Genomic DNA, 21335 nt, shown 5'->3' on the forward strand with positions numbered 1-21335 from the left:
AAATTTGGTGATAGGACATATAATTATGGCAAGATTCTGAATAAGTACATAGAATTGGGGTGGAAAAAGCTGCATTCAGATACTGCACCAATAAAAGGCCATTTGGGTGGATGATTTCTGGAGTGGCAAAGGGAAGCAAGCAGGGGTCATTTGCAAGGACTTTCGCCTCATTGACTCTTGCTTCCTCCAGGGTCCTTTTTGGCTGATCTGTCATCTATGGTTCAGTAGGAGAGGAGTTATTTTCACTTTCTTCCTTTTCGCCTCGTGCCTCTTGGCTCTTTAGGATGGTGTTTAGCTCAGACAACAGCTGGCTACTGTCAGTTTTGTGTAGGGTTATGAGATACGGTACTTCAGTGTTTATTTCAGATGCTTTTTGAAAACACTTATGTTTGGCTTCCACCTCTGACTGCCTGGACCTCTGTGTTTACTCATTACGAAAAAAAAATGGAAAGGAAAAGACAAGAGGCTCTCGGAGACAATAAGAACGCTCTTCAAAAGGCAGGTTGTCCTATTTAGGGGAAAGAAATTCAACTAATAGAGAGGCTAATGCAATCTACACCATTTCGGCTGATGGTCTGGGGTCTGACGAGGACATCTGAGATGTCAATTTTCTTCTGAAGCTTGAGCCCCCCCCCCACCCCCATCTGTGTCTCACTTGCTCTCCTTCGAGAATTTTCAATGGTTCTACTACTACTACTGGCCTTCTCTTTGGCTGACTCTTTCCTCCAGGTGGCCTAGATAATATTCCCTTAGGAGCAGTTCTTCAGGAAATCTCTTCCTCTTCCTCTAGTATACTTCTCTAGTATTTCTCTATCCATACAGGAACCTTAAATGATAGGAAAAGCTTCATATTTCAGCCAGACATACATGAGTTCAAATCACACTATAAGCTATATGAGCAGGGGACCTCTATGTCGATTTGCTGAGCCTCAATTTCCTATGTTAAAAACTGCTTTGCCTATAAAGCCTTTTCATCCAGGCACAGCTGAAAAGAAGTCATGAAAAAGCACATTTTCTAAAGAAAAACCAAACCAAACAAAAGGAGTTGAGAGTCACTGAGCACCCTAGCTATGTATGTCTATGCTATCAACATGTAGAGTCAAGGTTTTCTAGGATTCCAACTTGCAATAGCCTGGATACTCCAGAATTTTCAGAGCCAGTCCCTTACCAGAGGGTCAAGAACTTGAGAAACTTGGAGATTTGGAACAAAGCCAGCCTTTCACATCAGAGAGCCCCGAGTTCAATTCCTAGCTCTGCCACTTGCTGGCTGGTTGATTTAAAGAGGTTACTTGACCTCGCTGACTCTATTTCTTCCCCTATAAAATAATATTCATAATGTCCAACTCTTAAAGAGGTTTTAAAAATTAAATGGAATTATATGCAGTTTGTAATTTCAAAATAAATATTCAATACCTATTAGTTACATCAACCAACTAGCATTTCATGAAGATTTCAGGCTAAGAAGGTAGTCTTAGTACTCAGGTGGACAAACTGAGAGTCTTTTAAGAGACTTGCATGTAAGCCTACCAACACCAAATTTTATATAATAATTTACACAAAGCTGCTCTTCTGTCAAGGAAATAACCCAAAATGCCCAGAAAAATGTACAAAAGGAATCTCAGCATAGATACAGCCCGTCCAACCATGGGCTCTTTCCTTATCCCAAGGCTCAATGTGAACATAGAAGGATCAAGAAGGGCTGGTACAGCAATGGGCAAATCTGTATAACGCCTTGGTCAGAACGCACTCTCTATGCATTCTGCCTTTATTTTCTCCATTCCTTCCGTGGGCTGAGACACGTGAAAGGAAAAAGATTTTTTTTTTAATAATTTTCACAAAAAAAAAAAAAAAAAAAAACCCTCTGTAGTCAAAGCTAGAGAAGTAGAATTGAAAGAAAGAAATTGTTTCCTAGTGTCCTTTTTGCTCTTTGCAGAGGACAGTTTTCCAAACCTTGGGACTCAGCCAGAGTTCGTGTTGTTCAGCAAAGCCACACTGCCCTCTGTTGGAAAAGTGGAGTACTTACACTCTGCGGACAAGACCGGCATAAGGATTAACTGCTGCACTTTATTAAGTAAAATTGGTGGAAAATTGTAAGTTTCCTGTCTAGAACTTACAAAGGCCCATCCCTCCTAGTCAGAACAAAAGAAAAGAAATGAACAACAAGAGCTCTGCTCCAAGTCTAATGCTACAAAGTCTCTCCCAGATACAACCCTTGTGGGAGATTTTTCAAGGAAACAAAAGAAGCACATTTTGTTACAACAAAAAGTCTGTCCTTTAAACCGGTTTTGTTTGTAGTTTTAACCCTTAGGGTGATTGCGAAAAGTAGCTGAGGCCGCTCCCTGACTCCACTTCTTCTAGGACTGAAAAGGGTCACTTCCTGTTTGCAAAGGCACCGAAAATACTCTGCTCAGCTGTTGGCTTTTAAGGACTAAAATGCCTCTGATTAAAGTGTAAAAGCAAGGAACTGAAAGGCTTATATTTGCCATAATGTTGTCTAGTGCTGCCACTCTAGTGCCTTAAATAATACAATTTCAAAATGATAGTAAGCATTTAATTCCTAATAGCACTTTCAAGCCAACCTAAATAGACTCAGAGATTCAGTCCCAACCCTAGGAACCAAGGAGCAAGTGGAAACACGTTTTCAAATACAAAGAAACAAACTGAGAAGCATTTAACCAAGTAGTAAAGGGACAATCTTCATGTATGGATTAATTAGTGAGGGCATTCCGTAAACAAAGATAAAACGAAACAGAAAGCACGCAGATATTATTCCTGTACTCAAAGAAGCGGACATAGACTGTTCAAGGGAAATATAAAAGAATCTCTCTAGAGAATGGCTTTTCAGCTATGTTAAAATCCTTAGTGAGCAATCTGACTGCAGCCATACACTCAATTTTAAAATAAACTCACAGCATGCTTTTTATTATACTGTATATGTAATGGTAATGTGGATGTCTTCTCAGTTTGTTCAATCGCTTTGACTCCAGGAAGAGCAAGCCAGACTTCCAAATTAGACACCAGCCTTCAACAACGTGATGCATGTGTAGCCACTGAGTTGGAGTTCTCTTCAGTAATTCCAAACAAAATAAATCCACTCCAAAGTCTTAGTTAACAACTGGAATTTCCAATCTATTACGTATATGTTGTATATAATCCGATAATGCATCTTGTGAACAATTTGACCCATTTCAAAATGATGGTCCTGGAACTCAGCGCCATGACCAAAAACCACAGCAGAAATTCAGTGGTGTCTGAAGCAAAGAGGCTAGACAGAGGAAAGCTTGACTTTGGCTTCACGTGGGGACAGCCAATGCCAGTTTTTCAGCATTCTTAGCCTGTGAACCTAACTCCAGAAATCTTTTAGAGATTAATTTTGGTACTATTCCATTTAACTTACGGGGGGAGGGGGTCCATCCATGCATCATATCACCTCTAGGAAAAACTTCACTAAAACTTTGAAATCTGCCCTTGTAGCGGTCTTACTCACCAGGTCTTGCCTTATTCTTCCTTCCGCTGGAGTTTATAAAAACCGCTCCAACTCCATGTCCAAGGTGCGAAACCGAATGTGGGTTCTCTCCAGTGACACAGCACCCACGCTCCCATGCGAGCCGGCATCTTCAGGGTCTGCTTCCAGCCTGGCTTTCTTTGCCTCAGAAGCAGGCCACCTGAGAACGATTCCGCTTGTTCTAAATAATTAACCAATCCAGAGCCGCCTGGAGACCCCACAGAGGAGGCGCCTGTTGCGCACGTGAAACCGGTGAAATCGAAGTGTGGTCCCTCCATGCGGGTCTTGGCCCCGAATACAAAATGGAATGTAGCCCGCGAAGCCCCTGACTCCCCAGGCCTTCCACTGGCGCTTCAGAGCCCCGAAGCCCTGCAGAAGCCAGCTTTCAGAGCTGCAAGTCCTGCTCTGTTCCCCCACAGCTGAGCGGCCGGAAGGCGCCCTTTCCCTGCGTGTTTGTCTCCGCGCCAGCTGCAGCCCCACCCTGAAATTCTCAAGCATGGAGGCTCGAGGCCCACATGCCTTTGCTTGTTCGCCTGAACGCGGAAATCAGGGTGCCCACTTTGATTGGCTCCTTCCCTCCGCGGGGCCTATCCCCTAAGACCTCTACGACTCTGCCCCCAGCAGGCTCTGCGCGGCCCGGACTCCTTCCATTCGCACAACACTCAGGTGGGCCCTCTACACACCCTTACCCCAGTCAAGTCGTTTTGTGAAAGCTGCTCACTTAAGGTCAGGCACCAAGGTCAGAAGACCATGTGACTGCTTTAAAACCTCTTGCCCAGGCCACTGGCAGTTAAAAGCAAGCAGCACAACTATAAATCTCCCCCTGGCCTAGTATAAGCCTGTGCAAACTGTCAAGGTCACCGTGGCTTCCCTCACCGAAAGCTTTGCTAGAATATATTTTGCTCCCCTAATTTCAAGTCTTTTATTTTTAGTAGTCACTGTTCCAGCCAGTAGCCAAATGTTGGAGTCTCTAAGAGGTCCCCAATAAATAGCCCACCTCTTCCTTGCTCGGGTTCTGAACAAACTAAGAAATGACAAAAGGGGGATCCGAACGGCTGACTTTTATTACTGATAAAAGCCGGAAATGTAGCTGGAAAATGTAGCTTAGCATGAGTGTCTCACAGTTTTCCTACTATTGAATCCCTGAATTAAAATTAGCTTTCTCCCTCTAGGTAGAGTGGTGCTTGGCTTCCCCTGCCTCCAAGCGTAACCTACTTCTTCTTCCCAAATTTACGAACCCTACAAGTGATTCCATCTCTCCACAGGCAGAGTGAGTGAAGGAGAAGAGAAAGGATAGAATCTGCTTGGAGAAAATCCATTTTCACGAAATTAGAGAATGGGAAAAGGAAGTACTGCCGTCACACTCACTGCAGTGTGGGAAACCTGCTGGTTTACGGCTAGGACTGTCCCTCCTAATCGCGGATGTTTTCAGGCAGGGTGCCTGGCCTATGAATTCCTGGATCTTCAGAGCTCAGCACTGTGCTTGGCATTCACATATTCATTTGTGCCTCACCTTTAAAAAGATTTAAGAAAACTTTAAAGTGTGAAAAATGACCCCTAAGGACTACTGGAATTAAAAGAAAAATGAGAATAAGGAAATAAGATAAACCTACAGAAAATAGAGTATGTAGAAATATGACCTTCAAAATGAAATTATTTTGAGTTTTTGACGCCCCCCCCACACACACACACAAACCGTTGCTCGTCAGTGTGGTAACAGGCAACAGGTGAAAACTTGTAGGTCCAATCCTGTCAAGTACCTACGAAGCAGGATAGTTGGAAATATGTAGAAAACAGCACTATTAACTACCTCAGTTTGTACGTGTAAATAAATGACATAAAGTGAGAACAAGGAGTGAAAGGAGCAAAACTGAGAGAGAAAGATGGGGAAGACAGAGAGGTAAACAGGGCCCAGTTCACCCAGGGCTCTGCGTTCCTCCCTAAACTGCTTAAGCTGGATGGGAAGGCAATTAAGAGCCATTAAAAGTTTTGTTTGTTGTTGCTGTGGTTTGTTTTCTTTGTTTGGTTTTTTGGTTGGTTTGGTTTTTTTAAGTTTGTAGGGGGTTTTTTGGTTTTTTTATTTTTTTATTATTTTTTTTTTTAAGCAAGGAATAATACAGTGGACCCCTTCAGGATTCCCTCCTCTATAAAATGATAGAGTTGGGTTTTGGTGTGTTGCGTGTAGACCCAAATAATTTATTTCCAAATCAGCACATTTTTAAGGGTGAAAGAGAACACTTAAAATTACCCCACGACATGGGGCGCCTGGGTGGCACAGCGGTTAAGCGTCTGCCTTCGGCTCAGGGCGTGATCCCGGCGTTATGGGATCGAGCCCCACATCAGGCTCCTCCGCTATGAGCCTGCTTCTTCCTCTCCCACTCCCCCTGCTTGTGTTCCCTCTCTCGCTGTCTGTCTCTATCTCTGTCAAATAAATAAATAAAATCTTTAAAAAAAAAAAAATCACCCCACGACAAAAGGCAACAACCGGGACTGTCTTTCCCCCAATCCTGTGATCCTCTGGCCCTTTAATCTGTTGACCAAGTCACTGTCCCACACCGCCCCAAGTCTACATTCTCCTCAGCACAGAAGAGCAGTGACAGCCAGGCCTAAGTGTTATTCAAACAATTTTCTTTCATTTCATAATTCCTCAGATGCATATTATAAGCCCATAAAATTCAACAGCCCATAAAAATAGAAAGCTGATTTTATAAAACTCTCTTTTTACCGCAACTGCTCCATATTAACCCCCTTCACCTTCATTCCAGAAATGTAACAGCGATTTTTAGAACAAACTTAATGCATGCATTTAAGAATTTTTGGAAACATGAAGACACCTGGGAATAACAGAACATAACAAATGGAAATTATTTCTCCATGATTGTTATTTGCAGGTTGAGGTTACTTTGTCTTAGACTGATCATAAAAGACTTGTCCTTACTGTATTTTTGTTCTCTTAAGCAAGAGGCTTAGGCCAGTAGTATGTCCCACTAGAATCAGACATGAGTGGGATTTTTAATATATTTTAGGGGCACCTGGGTGGCTCAGTCGTTAAGCATCTGCCTTTGGCTCAGGGCATGATCCTGGAGTCCTGGCATCGAGCCCTGCATCTGGCTCCCTGCTCCTCTGGGAGCCTGCTTCTTCCTCTCCCACTCCCCCTGCTTGTGTTTCCTCTCTCGCTGGCTGTCTCTCTCTCTGTCAAATAAATAAAAATCTTTAAATATATATGTATGTATATATCTATACCTATATGTAGGTATAGATATATACATACATATATAAATATTGGTGACTTCAAATAAAGTATTAAAAATAAATTTCAAATTCTGATTGATTTTTATTATATGTGAATAATAAACACATTGTAGGACTTTCTACCAAGACTTTTTCAATCCATCATGAAAAACTTCTCACAAAATCATGTTCTGTGATGCAACAAAAACTAAAATAAATAACTAAAAGACAGGGCATGAAACTATATAAAAAGTATGACCTGAATAATGTACATAAAATACAAAGCACATGTATAATAGTGTATTTATAGAGATATGCAGAAAATAACAATGGTGAGATTCTGGATAATTCTGATCTCCCGCTTTTATTTTCAGTATATTAAAAAATTATCTGTATCAGCAGAGAGTTCTTTCTTTTACGTTTTAAATAGGAAAGCTGGTCCTCAAAGTTTACTGTGCATATAAATCAGTTTGTGATCTTGTTAAAATGCAGAATCTGATTTACTAGTCAGGGTAGAAACTGAGATTTTCCATTTCTAAAAAACTGCCAGGTGATACTAATGTTGCCAGTCCAAGGACCACGCTATAGGGTCAAGGCCACGAACTCTAGCTCTCCAATGTAGCCGCACCTTAAAGTTATTTGGAGAGTTCTTAAAAACACCAACATAACGGTCCCACAGCCAGAGGTTCTAATTTAATTGGTCTGGGTGTCAGGATTTGTAAAACTTCTCTGGTGGTCCTAAAGTGCATTCAGGGGCGCCTGGGTGGCACAGCGGTTAAGCGTCTGCCTTCGGCTCAGGGCGTGATCCCGGCATTCTGGGATCGAGCCCCACATCAGGCTCCTCTGCTATGAGCCTGCTTCTTCCTCTCCCACTCCCCCTGCTTGTGTTCCCTCTCTCGCTGGCTGTCTCTATCTCTATCGAATAAATAAATAAAATCTTTAAAAAAAATAAAGTGCATTCAGCTTTGAGACCCACTACTATAGAGTTTGTATTCTAAAAAGTCTGATCCTATTTTAGTACATACAGCATCTGTAGTGCAGGTGGTTCTTAGCATAATTTTTACGTTCTCTGTGATGGAAGGATATTAGCCTTTGTAGTGGGGACCTTAAGATGTTTTTCTCACAAGTGATGGCTTTTGAGCTCTCCAGAAGTAGAAAAGCACCATCATCATTCATAGCTGTAGCTCCAAAATGGATTCTTTGGACTAGAATCTCAGTGAGTCAACAGAGTGTTCACCGGAAGCTGAACGCACACTACCCGTGAAAGAACCACATTGTCAAAGACATATTACACGTCACAAATATGAAAAGTTCATTCTGTGTTTCTAGTTTGATATTCAACTTTTACTCATTGGAAAATATTATTTCTTTCTCTGGCTGGGCTTCAGACCTTGGGGAAACCACTGAACTCCTCGGTGGCTTACAAAGGAAATGAAGGGACAGCATCAAAGAGTCCCTATTCCCTTTCAATTCTCAATTCTCAAGTTCTAAATTTCTTTTCCTTTTCCTCTTCCCCTTCTTCCTAATCCCCCCTGTTCTTGTCCGCATCATCAACCCTGTCATCCTCTCAAATCCTCTCCTTGAGAGCAGCGGTTCTCAAATTCAGCGCATGTACAAACGATCAGGAGGGCTTAATGAAACATAGATTCTGAGCCCCATGCCCTCCATGTCTGGCACTGTGGGTCTGGTGTAGGGCCTGAAAATTTATATTTCTCACATAATCCCAAGTGATGATGATGGTGGTGGTGTAGTTCACACTTGGAATACTAGTACGTGGAGCATTCACATAAACAAAATTAGAACAGTGCAGTGGGAAGTAATTAGCAAGCATGCTGTGGGAAAGAAATGGGCACTTCACTCCAAAACCCACATTGCCTAAAGGATAATAAGGAGTTTTACATGTGTGTTTTTAGAAAACTCTGCCTGACCTACCTTTCAGATCAATCTGCTCGGAGGAAAATATCTTCGCTTGCCACTGCATGCATGCACTTTGATATCAACTCTAAGAAAAGACTCTAGGATTTTTTCCCCCACTCCAAATAAAAATAGGCTGAAATAAAGCAAAATGTTCTTCAATTTGATGAACTCACTGCAAAATAAGCTTGGCCTGGAGAAAGCATAAGTGACATACAAACAAAATCTAACATACAAATGAAATCAATCCAGCAGCACTGTAAGGGAACTTTAAAAACACCTTGTCAAATTCCTTAGTCATATACTTCCAGAAAGTGAGGAATGATATCCAAGATCTGACACAGTGGATATATGTAATTCAGACTGTTTAGATACCAGGCACCTGATTCTGAAGCTCCCCTAGCGAGAACATCATGGTGAAATGTTTTCTTTTAAAATTTTACCTTTTTCCACGTAGATAGAAAAGATAGGGTAAACTATGTTTTACTACATATTGGCAAATCCATTACCCTATGTCACTGGGAGGAAATTTTAAGTACCAAGAAGCCCATCATTCCTGTGTGAAATCATTCCTTTGTGTCAGCCTATAGAATATATATTTGAAAACCACACACACACACACACACACACACACACGTATATAATTTATACATACATGTAGATACGTGCGGGAGATGAAAATACACCAATATACCTATACATTTGCATACATATTGTCCTTCTAAGAAACTGGTCAAGAGTTGAAAAGAAGATAATCAAGTGTTTTGCTTCTATTTGCTCTAGAAGAGAATGTCCTTGAAGATTTCAAGGCTTCCCCAAGAACAGGTGGGAGTATGAGGTCACAGGGGCAGTGCTGAGTCAGCAGCAATCCAAACCCCACCCCCCACCTTGCCACGGGTGGTGTTTCCCAAACCTATTTTAAGATCAATGTTATTAATATTCCTCATTAGGCACTGTCATCGAAACTGTTTTCTTTCATAGAGAATGATTTTGAAAGAGCATGAAATCCTCAAAATGGTTTAGATGAAAGAAAAAGGAAGTAGTGTGGAAACAGCTTGGGTCTTTTTATTATTTTTTTTTTAAAGGAGGATATTAAAATGTTCGCCCTGAAGCTTTATCAAATGTTTTGGAGATTCTTTGTACCTCTGCTCAGTAGTTATAAATTTGAGGACTCCATGCTGCTTCTACCATGGGCATTTTTTTTCAGTAACTTTATATGAAGAAGAGGGATTTTTGAGTTTCGTTGTCATGGTAACCCTAGATTCAGGTTGAAAAGCTTTATTGAATGTTTTGGGTATTTCTCCATCTCAGCCTTCGTTTAATAGATTTTGATGTTCAAATGTTTAAATATACTACTTCATCTCTCCTAGGATTGTTTGGCTTTTAATATATATATATATGCATATATACTGTTTAAATGCTTAGGTACCATAGAAAAGAAAATATGCTAAATATTATATTTCTTCCTTGTCCTCTATCCCTGTTGGTACCTAAGATGTTCACTTGTGAAAAGCAAAGGAAGATAGCCAGATAGAGTCTCAGATACAGGGAAAATAGATGTTCTCTTGTTTGTATCTCAAAGCAGTATCTCAATGTATTTCTGTAAAAGGCCATCATTCTCCCACATTATTTTCTTTATTCAGAAGGATGGAGATGATACAAGGGTGAGGGACAATGGAGATCAGAGGGGACAGTGTGGTGATACGAAAAATCACAGGGTATTAAAAAAGTGATCCAGCTATTTGTCCTTTTTACAAAGAGTCCTTGTTATTGCCCAACATTTCTGAAGACATTTTTCTAGAGAACACATGTGGGCCATCAAGGGTGAATGAGTGTTTCAAGGTAAAAAGGACTTGGCTGTCAATACATTAGGATGACACTGGATTAGGCAAAGAACTTAATATGCTTCTGTGCATTGTGACATTTTAGAGGATCAAATTTGTTGGTACCCAAATATTGTGACCAAGGACCTTGGGGGGTGGGTCACCTACAGAACACACTTTGGGAAATGCTGCTTCCTAATAGGTTTCTACTGTTGCAAATGTGAACAGAATAGAAAAGATTCCTAGGTGAGTCAGCAAAGGGACACTTAAGTTACATCTTGCCCTACTCCACACCTGGGGAATACACTTGAAGAGATAGGTCTCTCAAAACAAGATCGGAGCTCCTGTGAAGAAAATTATAGACCCCTACTAGATAACAATCTCTACACACGTGCCCTCGAGAAACTGATAGCAGCAAGCCTCCAAGAGGGAACTCTGGGAAGGACAGGACATGGGTGGCAGAACTCACCCTGAAATTCTGCCCTGAGTATGATTCTATGGAAGGAAACTCATAGGGCAAGATATGCATGAGACTGAACTTTGATGGCCTCCTGCGTGAATGCTGCTGTTTCCCCCCCTCACATATTTTAATCTGAATTTAAGCCTTTTACTACCCAGTATAGTAACTACAGTAATAGGAGCCTAGAAAATAATTTTCAAATATAATTTTCTTTGAAATTTCAAGAAAAAAAATCACTTAGCTTCTCAAACTGAAGCTTATACCTTTTGGACTATGGTTTGCAGAGACTTGATATTTCTATTCTGAATGCAAAAACAATTAGAAATCATTACCTGGATCATTTCCATTTACATTGCTTTGGACTTCTTATTTTGTACTGAAACACTCTAATAAGCGCAAGTTGATGATGATGAGTATTATTTAACACTTATCACTTCTAACCCTACATTAGATTCTCTCTCCCACAAATCCAAACAGGGGTTTTGGTGATTCATATCAGCAAAAACAACTAATTTTTTAAAGATTTTATTTATTTATTTGAGAGAGAGAGAGAGAATAAGCAGGGGGAGGGGCAGAGGGAGAGCAGACTCCCTACTGAGCAGGGAGCCTGATGCGGGACTCAATCCCAGGACCCTGGGATCATGACCTGAGCCAAAGGCAGACACTTAAGGACGGAGCCACCCACGTGCCTCTGCCACTGTTTTTGTTTACATAACATTTGTTAGCCAGAGACGTTCCTCCTAATTTCATCGCCAGCATCCTCCTTGCCATACACAACATATATCAAGGAATGAATGGGAAAGTTGCTAAGGAGGCAGAAAGTATGCTGTCAGCCTGGCCGTGGCCATTTCATACTATAGCATTGTGGCTTTGTTCCGAACAGGAAATCTCTCCCCAACAGAATCCATGCCATAACTAAATTGTTAATTGTTGGGTGCTTCACCCTCTGAATTCTGTCTAGATCAGTCCTCAGACTCTCACCATAAAGGTCCAGTTTCTCCAAGGCTCATTGGTAGAATTTGAAGAGTGCCTGTGCTCACATCATATGGCCTTCTTCAGTCTCTTTGCCTCATTGGTTTCTCCACGACCATGAGTTAAGGAAGGCAACTCCATGGTTGTTGGTGGAGCAAAAGCCAGACCCCCTTTACCAGGTCGCACATTCATCTTCCACAGCCTGTTGAGTGTTGGCCACCAGCAGTTCAGAGCTTTCCCCTTCTCTGGAGGATTTCTCTTGGCTTTAACTGGGCCACCACACACAGGAATAACCATCCTGGTTTGTCTGAGACAGTCCCAGGCTCAGCACTCAAAGTTCTGCATCCCAGAAAACCTCTTAGTCTCCAGCAAGCAGAAATGGTTTATCTTTCCCACCTCCCTCCCCTTGCGACTAAATGATACAGGGAGTACACTTAAGGGTGAGTTCAAGGTGCTATCAGTGCTGTGGTGTAGGTCCCGCTCTTGAGATCCAAACTCCAGCTTGAAGGGCATAACTGCTTAGCTCCCTCCCTTGCTCCTTCTTCCTTCTCTTATAATGCTCTTTTTCCTTGGGAGCACTCCTTCCATAAATCATGTGTACCCAAACCCTTGTCTCAGGCTCGGAAACCTACCCTTCAAAAGACAGATAGCCTTTCAGTTGTAGGTAAACAAGCTGCAGGAGGACAGCAAAACATAGGGAGGAAGTGTGAGTGTTTTGAAGTAAAACCCGCCCACACTGAAATTCACTTACTTTGCTTGCCAGATATGTGACCTTAGGTGAGTTGCTACAACTCCCTCCTCCTCCGTTTTCTCATCTGTTAAATGGTGATAGTAACATCTGTCTTGCAAGATTTTGTGATTTTTTAATAATGGGTAACATTTTGGGCATATAGTCAGTGTACAGTAAATGGTACCTTTTCTAAAAATCCTCAGCGTTTATCTAAAGTGGGTGCTCAGTTGAGTACTTCTTAAACACTAACTGCATAAATCAACCCACCCTACAAAGACATTCTACTGTTATAACCAATCTAAAAGGCACTTACTGAAAATATAAACGTTTATTATAAATCTGATTTCAGATATGGAGGTGAATGAAAAATTTCACCAAACTACCAGACAATTCTGTTCAAAATTCTTTTAACTCTAAAATTTGCCTTCAGGGGTTATTCCTAGATTTTGAATATACATCACGTTTTTTTAGGATAATCAAATATTTTGGGGGTATTGGGAAATTTAATTTTGGAGGTAAATATTAAAATAATAATTATCATATTGCTATCAGTTATTTTATTGTATAGTTATTTTGCATGTACTCTTCTAACAAATTTTTAAGTGCACAGTACAGTACTGTACTATAGGCACGAAGTTGGACAGCACATCTCTAGAACTTATTCTTGCATACTGAAACTTTATACCTGTTGAATGGCAATCACCCATTTCTTCTTTCCCCTGGCAAATGCTTTTCTACGTTTCTATGAGTTTGACTGTTTTAAGTGCCTCATATAAGTGGAATCATGCAATATTTGTCCTTCTGTGACTAGCCTATTTTACTTAGTATCATGTCCTCCAGGTTCATCCATGTTGTAACATATGGCTGAATTTCCTCTTTTTTTTTTTTTAAGGCTACATTATATTCCATTGTATGTACACACTGCACTTCCTTCATCCATTCACTGGCAATGGACATTTTGGTTGTTTCCCTGTCTTGGCTATTCTGAATAATGCTGCAATGAACATAGTAGTACAAATATTTCTTCTAAATTTCGATTTCAAGTTTTTTTGAGAAATACCCAGAATATTGGATATATGGATCATATGGTAGTTCTATTTTTAATTTAAATTTTTCCATAACCCTTTTGAATTCTACCACAGTTTTTGATAGATGTGTAAGTCAAGATCAATAGCTAGAATAGAAGTTCTGAGAGAGGACTGGTGTCCTTAAAAAGTGATCAGTAATAACTTACTTACTGAGCTCTTTCTGGAGTATATTATATAACTCTTTTCAGTTTTCACAATCTTGGAGTAGTGAGATTACCAGTGTTACAAATAAGAAAATTGAGACTCAAGTTAGTTAATGCTAGGTCACAGAGTAAAAGAAGAAAGAGTGTGAGAAATAACACAGAGGAGGAAAATAAAAATCCAACCACAAGATTTTCTAGAAATTTCTCTTTAATTAGATATCCTTAAAATTAAGCCAACCTGCAATCAATTTAACTTGTGTATGATGACTTTGCATTTAGAAATATGCCCTTCCCTTTCACTACTGACTTCTTAGGATCCAATAATCGTGATACACCCTAAAAATTTCAGACTTGTTCACAAATTTATCTGCCACACCTGATTCCTGTTGATCCTCCATACCAAGTAAAACTCCTACCAGGTATATAAGCCTCCTCCTCTTTATATAAAACAGCCGTCCATCCATCAACACTCTTTACTGGGGACAGAGCAGAATACTTGACAGTCTAGTAGGCTTTATAGCTACTCTAATATGATGAATTCAAGTAACAATTTTATCCAGAAACCATGGACTTGAATACCAACTCTATACAAAAACAGAGGGAGAGAGAAAGAGTGNNNAACTTGTATGTAGAGTCCTGAGAATAGATTTTTTTTTCATAGAGCCTAATTTATGAACTTATAATTGACTATGGGTATTATGATTTAATTATGATTTTGAAAAGGCCCTGGCAGTAGACTAGCTCTGACAGCCTGTGACATGGTGTGGGCTTAAGAGAATAGGTATTTATACAGGCTGTGTCAATCACCTGCTACATGCCATTTCAACTGCCTGTCCCAATCAGGGCCAGCATCCAAAAGTATAGCAATTAGGATGAAGAGATGAAAAGCACTGGGGACATTACAATGGAAGTCAATGGACAGAGGAATCCACAGAGACAGCACAAAATGTCACCTTCATGCAGACAGCTATTTTAATACTGATAAGGCAAACTGCAGTCCTTTAAAATGGGACCACGTAACTTGTTGAAATAGAGAAGAAAGAGCTAATTTCACAAAGTCAAGGGGGTCACATATTTCCCAAGAAATTAAGGGATTCAGCTCTAGATTGCACTATCATATATGATATAACTTCTTAACCCAGAATCTACTGGGTTAGTATTACATAGGTGCCACTATTAAATCTTATAACCACTGGACGCTGAGGATAGAGAATCACAACCTACTAATATAGTCACCGAAGTCATTAATTAGATTCATTGCTGTCCCTTTTCTGTCAATATTCAGTGAAGAGAAAAATGAAGAACAAGGTCATAGTTGCAAAAGCATTACATTTAGAGCCAGAAGGTATAAAGTCACATGTTGATCCAAATTATTCTACCTTTGAAACCTTGAACAAGATTCCAAATCTCAATTCTTTCACTGTAAAGTGTGACAATAACATAGAGCCACCCTGCAAATCACTTGATGTCAGACTTGTGTCAACTGTAAGAAGACAAATAATACAAAGAATCATCATTATTAAAACTTGTCCTATCTACTGCCACATTAAAAATTATTCTCAAAGTTTGCATATGGAAACAACAAACATTTACTTTCTCACACATTCCAGGGGTCAAGAATCTGGTGCTGGCCCTGGCTATACAGTTCTGGCTCAGGGACCCTCATGGAAGCTGCCATTGAGGTGTTGGCTGCAGTGATCCAACTAGGCTCAACTAGGGCAGGACCTGCTTCCAAGCTCGCTCATAAGGAAGTTGGCAGAAGACCCACTTGAACGCTCACTGGTGTGACTATGCCTCAGAAGAGTTGTTTCCATGTTTATTCACGTGGGCTTCCTTACAGAGCTACCTTACTACATGGCAACTGGCTTCTCCCAGAGGGGAGGTACCCAAGAGAAAGCAAGAAAGACTAGCCAAGAGAAAAACCCTGATCATTTTGTAATCTATATCCGAAATTATATGCCATCACTTTGGCTGCATTCTATTGTTAAAGTAAGTTATTGAGTCCAGCCCTCACTCAAGATAGATTATATAAGGCTCTAAATGGCCAGGAGGTAGACCACTGGCGCCATCTTAGAGGCTTACCACAAAAACTAGCAGCAACTGTAGAGATTTGACTGAGCCTAGCAATTAATTCATCAAGGGGTAGATGAAAGCAAAAAGAAATACAGCTATTTAGGTTCTTTCCATGATTTTTACTCTATCTGGGACACATAACTAATCCATTTAGCTGTTTTGTCTATACATCCTCAATGTACGTTAAGCAATGGAAGTTTTGAAAGTTCATGTATAATTTTCTTTCTCCACTCTTTGGAATGCAGACATCTGTCTATTTATAAGCTACTTTGCAAAGTCTAAGGGTCAATTATCCATTTCACCGAGTATCCATGAGTAAGCTTGCCAATCTTATGCTATGCTTTAATTTTTCTTTACTTCCCCATTTCCTTGGCTAACTAATTTTACCTACAATTTGCATTCAAAAAGTAAGTGCCAAGGTAAGTAGAATATACCTTGAGTCTATCCCCTGTATTTTCAAACCTTTGATTAACAACCAGGAAAAACTTCCACTCGCCAGACAGACTTGCACCTGCTGTGTCCCCACACAAAATGCCTGGATTAAAATTTGAGTTTAAATCATAGTGTACTAAGAGTCAAGAATGTTGAAAACAATCATCTAATTCAACTAATTTTCAAGGAGGAAAACTGAGGCCAAAAACACCATACCTGAGAGCAGGAAGACAAGTATCTCATGGTTTAACTGAAAGAAGAGGAGAAAGAGAACAAAGCAAAAGAAATATTTGAAGAGATAGTGGGTGGGAATTTCCCAAAATTGTCAAGAAATAAGTGAATAAATAAAACCACAGACCAAAAATGCCAGGAAACTCAAGCAAAATTAAATAGGGCTAAAAATAAAATCACAGGTAGCCACTTCTTATCAAAATGCTGAAAATCAAAGATAAAGAGAAAAACTTTCTAAAGCTAGAGTGGGAAGAGACATACTATGGACAAAGTGGCAACAATAAGAATTATGGCTTTCTCATTACAAGCAATTGAAGCCAAAAGACAATGAAACAACAATTTTAAACAGCAGGAAGAAAAAAAGAAAAAAAACCCCTGACTGCATATAATTCCACCCTGGCAAAAACAACCGTTCAAAGTGAAGGCAGAATAAGTTTTTTTCAGAGAGACAAAAACTGAGATAATATATCTCTAGTAGGCCTGTAGCACAAAAAGTGATAAAAGAATTTATTCAGGCCTGAAGGGAAAAGATACCAGATGAAAGCCCAGATCTGCAGGCGGGGGAAAAAACACGTCACCTCATATGCCTTTGCTTTGATTGGTTTACATTCTTAAGTATATTTTTGATGTAATGTTTTTCAAATGCAACCAGATGGAAGACATAAAAACAGCTTATTAGGCAAATATTCTATATTTATCTTCACACTTTACAGTCAATATATAATTTGTGAATCTCAGCATTTTATGGTCTCTATCAGAAGTCACCGTGTATTTCACATATCAAGACGACACTCTACAAAGCTGCTAATTCCCCTTCCCCACCTGCTTCCTCACCTCCTTCCCACTGCTTCCTAACTGGCTCCATGACTGTGCCTCCAACGCTCTTCCACATTGCTCTCAAAGTGTCAGGAAAGGCCTGCAGTACAAAGGAGATTCATGCTCACAAGAAAGGACCAACACTGCCACCAAAGAGCCTATCCCTGACCTGGGAAAATAGAAATGTCATAGAAATAAAATTGTCTTTCTCAATATAGAAACACTGAGAGAGCTTTGCCCTTGAAGTTGCTGTGTGAGGGTTTCAACAATGAGATAAAAAAAAATGAATTTGTGTTTTATTACTTTTATTTTAGTTTTGCCTTTTCAGCCTATGTCTATTACCGTATTAATGTCTTTGACATCCAAATTTTCCAGTTTTGGCTCTCCCATCCTGCTTATTCTCTGAGTTTAAAGGATTGAGTAAAAGTTAGTCAAAATAATCGGGTCTATGGAAAGGCATTTGTGCACAGAATTGAGATGGATGAATTCTAGAACAGTATGCTATTGTTTGTATTAAAACAATTTGATGAGCAGTATTCTGAAATTTCAACTTGGTATCATAGTTTATGAAACACGCTTTTAATTCTCTCCTTAAAGTCTCTATGCGTGAGTCTGTTATACCCAGAATTTCTTAAGGCAATTTTCAAAAGGGTTCAATCTACCTAGTCTAAGCATGACAATTTATTATATTCAACAAAGTCCTAGTGCAGATAGCTAAAAACCTGACAAGTTCTTTATTGAATTTGAACAAGTATTTTTGAACAACTAAAACCACAAGTTATGTGAAGTATATACTACGAGAGAGTTAACATATATATAGGATATGTATCTGTGGTAGATGGTTAAAATTCTCCAACTCTTTACTATCTTCTGCGAAAAGAAAAGGAAAGGAAGGGAAGGGAAGGGAAGGGAAGGGAAGGGGGGAAGGGAAGGGAAGGGAAGGGAAGGAAAGGGAAGGATAGGGAAGGGAGAAAGGAAGAAAGGAAAATCCATGTTCTTTACCATGTGAGTTGCTATGCTTCAAAGCAGGTGGAGGATACTTCCCTACTTCATTTTCAGGACTGACCATGCAACTTTCTTTGGGGTGGAAAATGGGCAGACATAATACATGCCATATTCAAACAGAGGCTTTAAATGACCTTGCATTCTTTAATATTTTAATTTTTTGTTTTTGCTTCTTGCATTCCTGCCCTAGGCTATGAAAACATCAATATAGTCCAGATAGAAACCAGTCTGTCATGCTGGGTTCAAGAACTGGAGGACATGTAGAATAGAAATGATCATGACCAAATAGAATTGCAGCCAATTTGCACACTTGTCAGCAAAAAGTAAATACTACTTGAAGCCATGGAAATTTAGAGGTTATACGTGACCACAATAAGTCTGTCTAATATTGTCTGTGTGTGTGTGTGTGTGTGCACATGCACACTTTTTCATGCAAAGTCCATTAATACTGAGATAGTTTTCATTCTCCCCAATGAAATTAATTCACATTCAAATATAAAGAAGCAAATCCTCCATAGCACTTTCTGTAACTGAAGTCTATTCTTAATCATAAATAATTTAGGAAGTCACCTATGCGTCTAAGAAACTTTGTAAAATTCAGACTCTCTTGTTCAAAGTATCTCTCAAAGTATTAGTGCATTTCCTAATTTTCCATTCTTCTCCTGTCTGAATGTTCTATGAGGTATTTCACTCTTATGGGAGATCTTTTATACCACTCTAGCTCTTGTTGGGAGAGATTATTTTTGGGTAAGTCTGATATAAAAGTGCCTCTTCCCAACCTTTGTGAGAAATCATTTCAGCCAATATTCTCTGTTTAACACTATTAAATAGTTTTCTGTACTACCCAGATAGAAGAAAACCAGGGAGAGTGTATGGTCAATTATTTCACTTGTTCAACTGTGCACTCATGCATTTGGTCCTGGTTGATAAATTCCTGTAATTCTTTCAATGTTCTTGGCATCTGGGCTACCATTTGTCCATTACGTTGATGACCTAAAGGTCTAAGTAATTGCAAAACTTGTAAAGTTGTTATTAGGATGGTAGCCTTATACTTGTTCTCCAAAGCAAACCTCTCCATGTCTAATTATCACCATATTTACATGAAATTATTCTTTAAAATATGCAGTTCGTTCAAAAATGACTTCTTCCAGTTATAACCTGTCCTCAAGAAAGAGTGTGGATCACTTTTTATACTCTAAATGCAAGTCTCATTAATATCCATACATTGCCTTTTTAGTCTGTTAAATAAGCTATGTAATATCAGACTGATCATTGCACCCATTCAGTTCCTAATACAGTTCCCTTCTCTCTTACACTTTCTTTAAAATTCAGCACATTCTCTTAAAATTCAAATAGATCACTGAAGATATGCCTTCTGTCACCCCAAGTGTTTAACTGGCAGCTTCAAAACAAGTCATACACACTCTCTACAAGCATAGCAATATTTAGGCAGGCTATACAGCCATATAAGCCTCCCTTCAGTCTGGAAGCTCTGTTAGTTGGTTGCTTTACATTTTTTCCCATGAAATATGTTTTGAGCACCAGCAGTAATATGTATGTCTCCTTTCCAGTACACTCTAGTACAGGAAATCTTACATTTCTGAGTATTCGTGAACAAGCGTGGATTATGCTTTTGTCTTGTGACACACACACACACCCAAAAAACAACTCTTGAAAACATGTGTCATAAACTCCTTATTAACACTGTTCATTCTTGTTTTAGAATTAAATATTTTTCTTCTTCCTTTTTAATATGACTTGAGTTGTATAGTAGGGTGTTTTCCTAGGCACAATGTCACTTAGTGTCCCCAGGTGCCAAATTTTGAGCCAGATAGCTTCATATTTCAACGTCTGTCTGGAAAATAAAGTGGGAAATACTCAATAGATTAAGTGGAATACCTTTGCCTTCATTTTTTTTTAATGATTTCTATCCTTTTCACTTAGATGCATTGGTTCTCGCTTCGCTTCAGAGCATGTGATGCGATGGTGTAAAGCTTCATGGTTGTCCACACAGAAGCTCCTACACTGAAGAGAAAAACCCAGAACAACCATCAGTCTGGCTGCATTACTGGGAGCGACACAACCAAATATCAGATCCATGTTAGTGCAAGTGTTTATAAACATAGGAAGCAAGTAAGTTTTTCTGTGTTATCTGGCTTTCGTTTGCCTTTTCAAATGTCTTTCATGTCTCGCACTCTTTTGAGGCAAGAATATTTAGGAGCATTTTGAAAAGACTGGCTATTCTAAAGAATAAGAATTTTTATTACATGTTGTCCCAAATAGATTTTTGAGAAAAGGGAAACAGCCAGCTTTCGGTGTTGAGCGGTGTTTACCTCAGGAAGACTGTGTCGACAAATCATATAGTCAATCAGCCTAATTGTGAATCACGGAGTGTGTGTGCCCTGGAACCTCAAGTATCTGGCAGAGTGGTTTCCTTTTAAAATTCATGACATCATACTCTGGTGCTTTGAGTTTGGCTCAACTTGAGAAATCTCCTTCTTTGGATGAATTAATTGGAATATTGGCTCTATGGAAAAATAATCCCTCAAATCTCTTTATGAGGAAATTAGTATCTTGGATATAATTTTCAATTCCCTAAAAGAACAACATCTCCTGATAAAAGAAAATAAATTGCTTCCCCAAATTTGTTAAAACTAGTTCAATATTCTGCTTTCATTGTTATGTCAAATGCTACAGTGAAAAGAATTTTCATTGTCTGGATAATTTATGAACCAATCCACACAACAGAATGAGTGTTGAGATAATAATGTGGGAAGTTTATGTTTTTAAATATACATTCCATTTATTTGGAAGAAAGACTTGGTTTTGGAAAATAGAAAAAATAATAAAAGAAACCTTCCAGGCTTATGAAAATCGAAGATGTGTTGTAGAGTAATGTACTATTGGGAAAC

The sequence above is a fragment of the Ursus maritimus genome, unplaced genomic scaffold (genome assembly GCF_017311325.1).
Source record: "Ursus maritimus isolate PB19 unplaced genomic scaffold, ASM1731132v1 scaffold_17, whole genome shotgun sequence".
Taxonomy (NCBI): domain Eukaryota; kingdom Metazoa; phylum Chordata; class Mammalia; order Carnivora; family Ursidae; genus Ursus; species Ursus maritimus.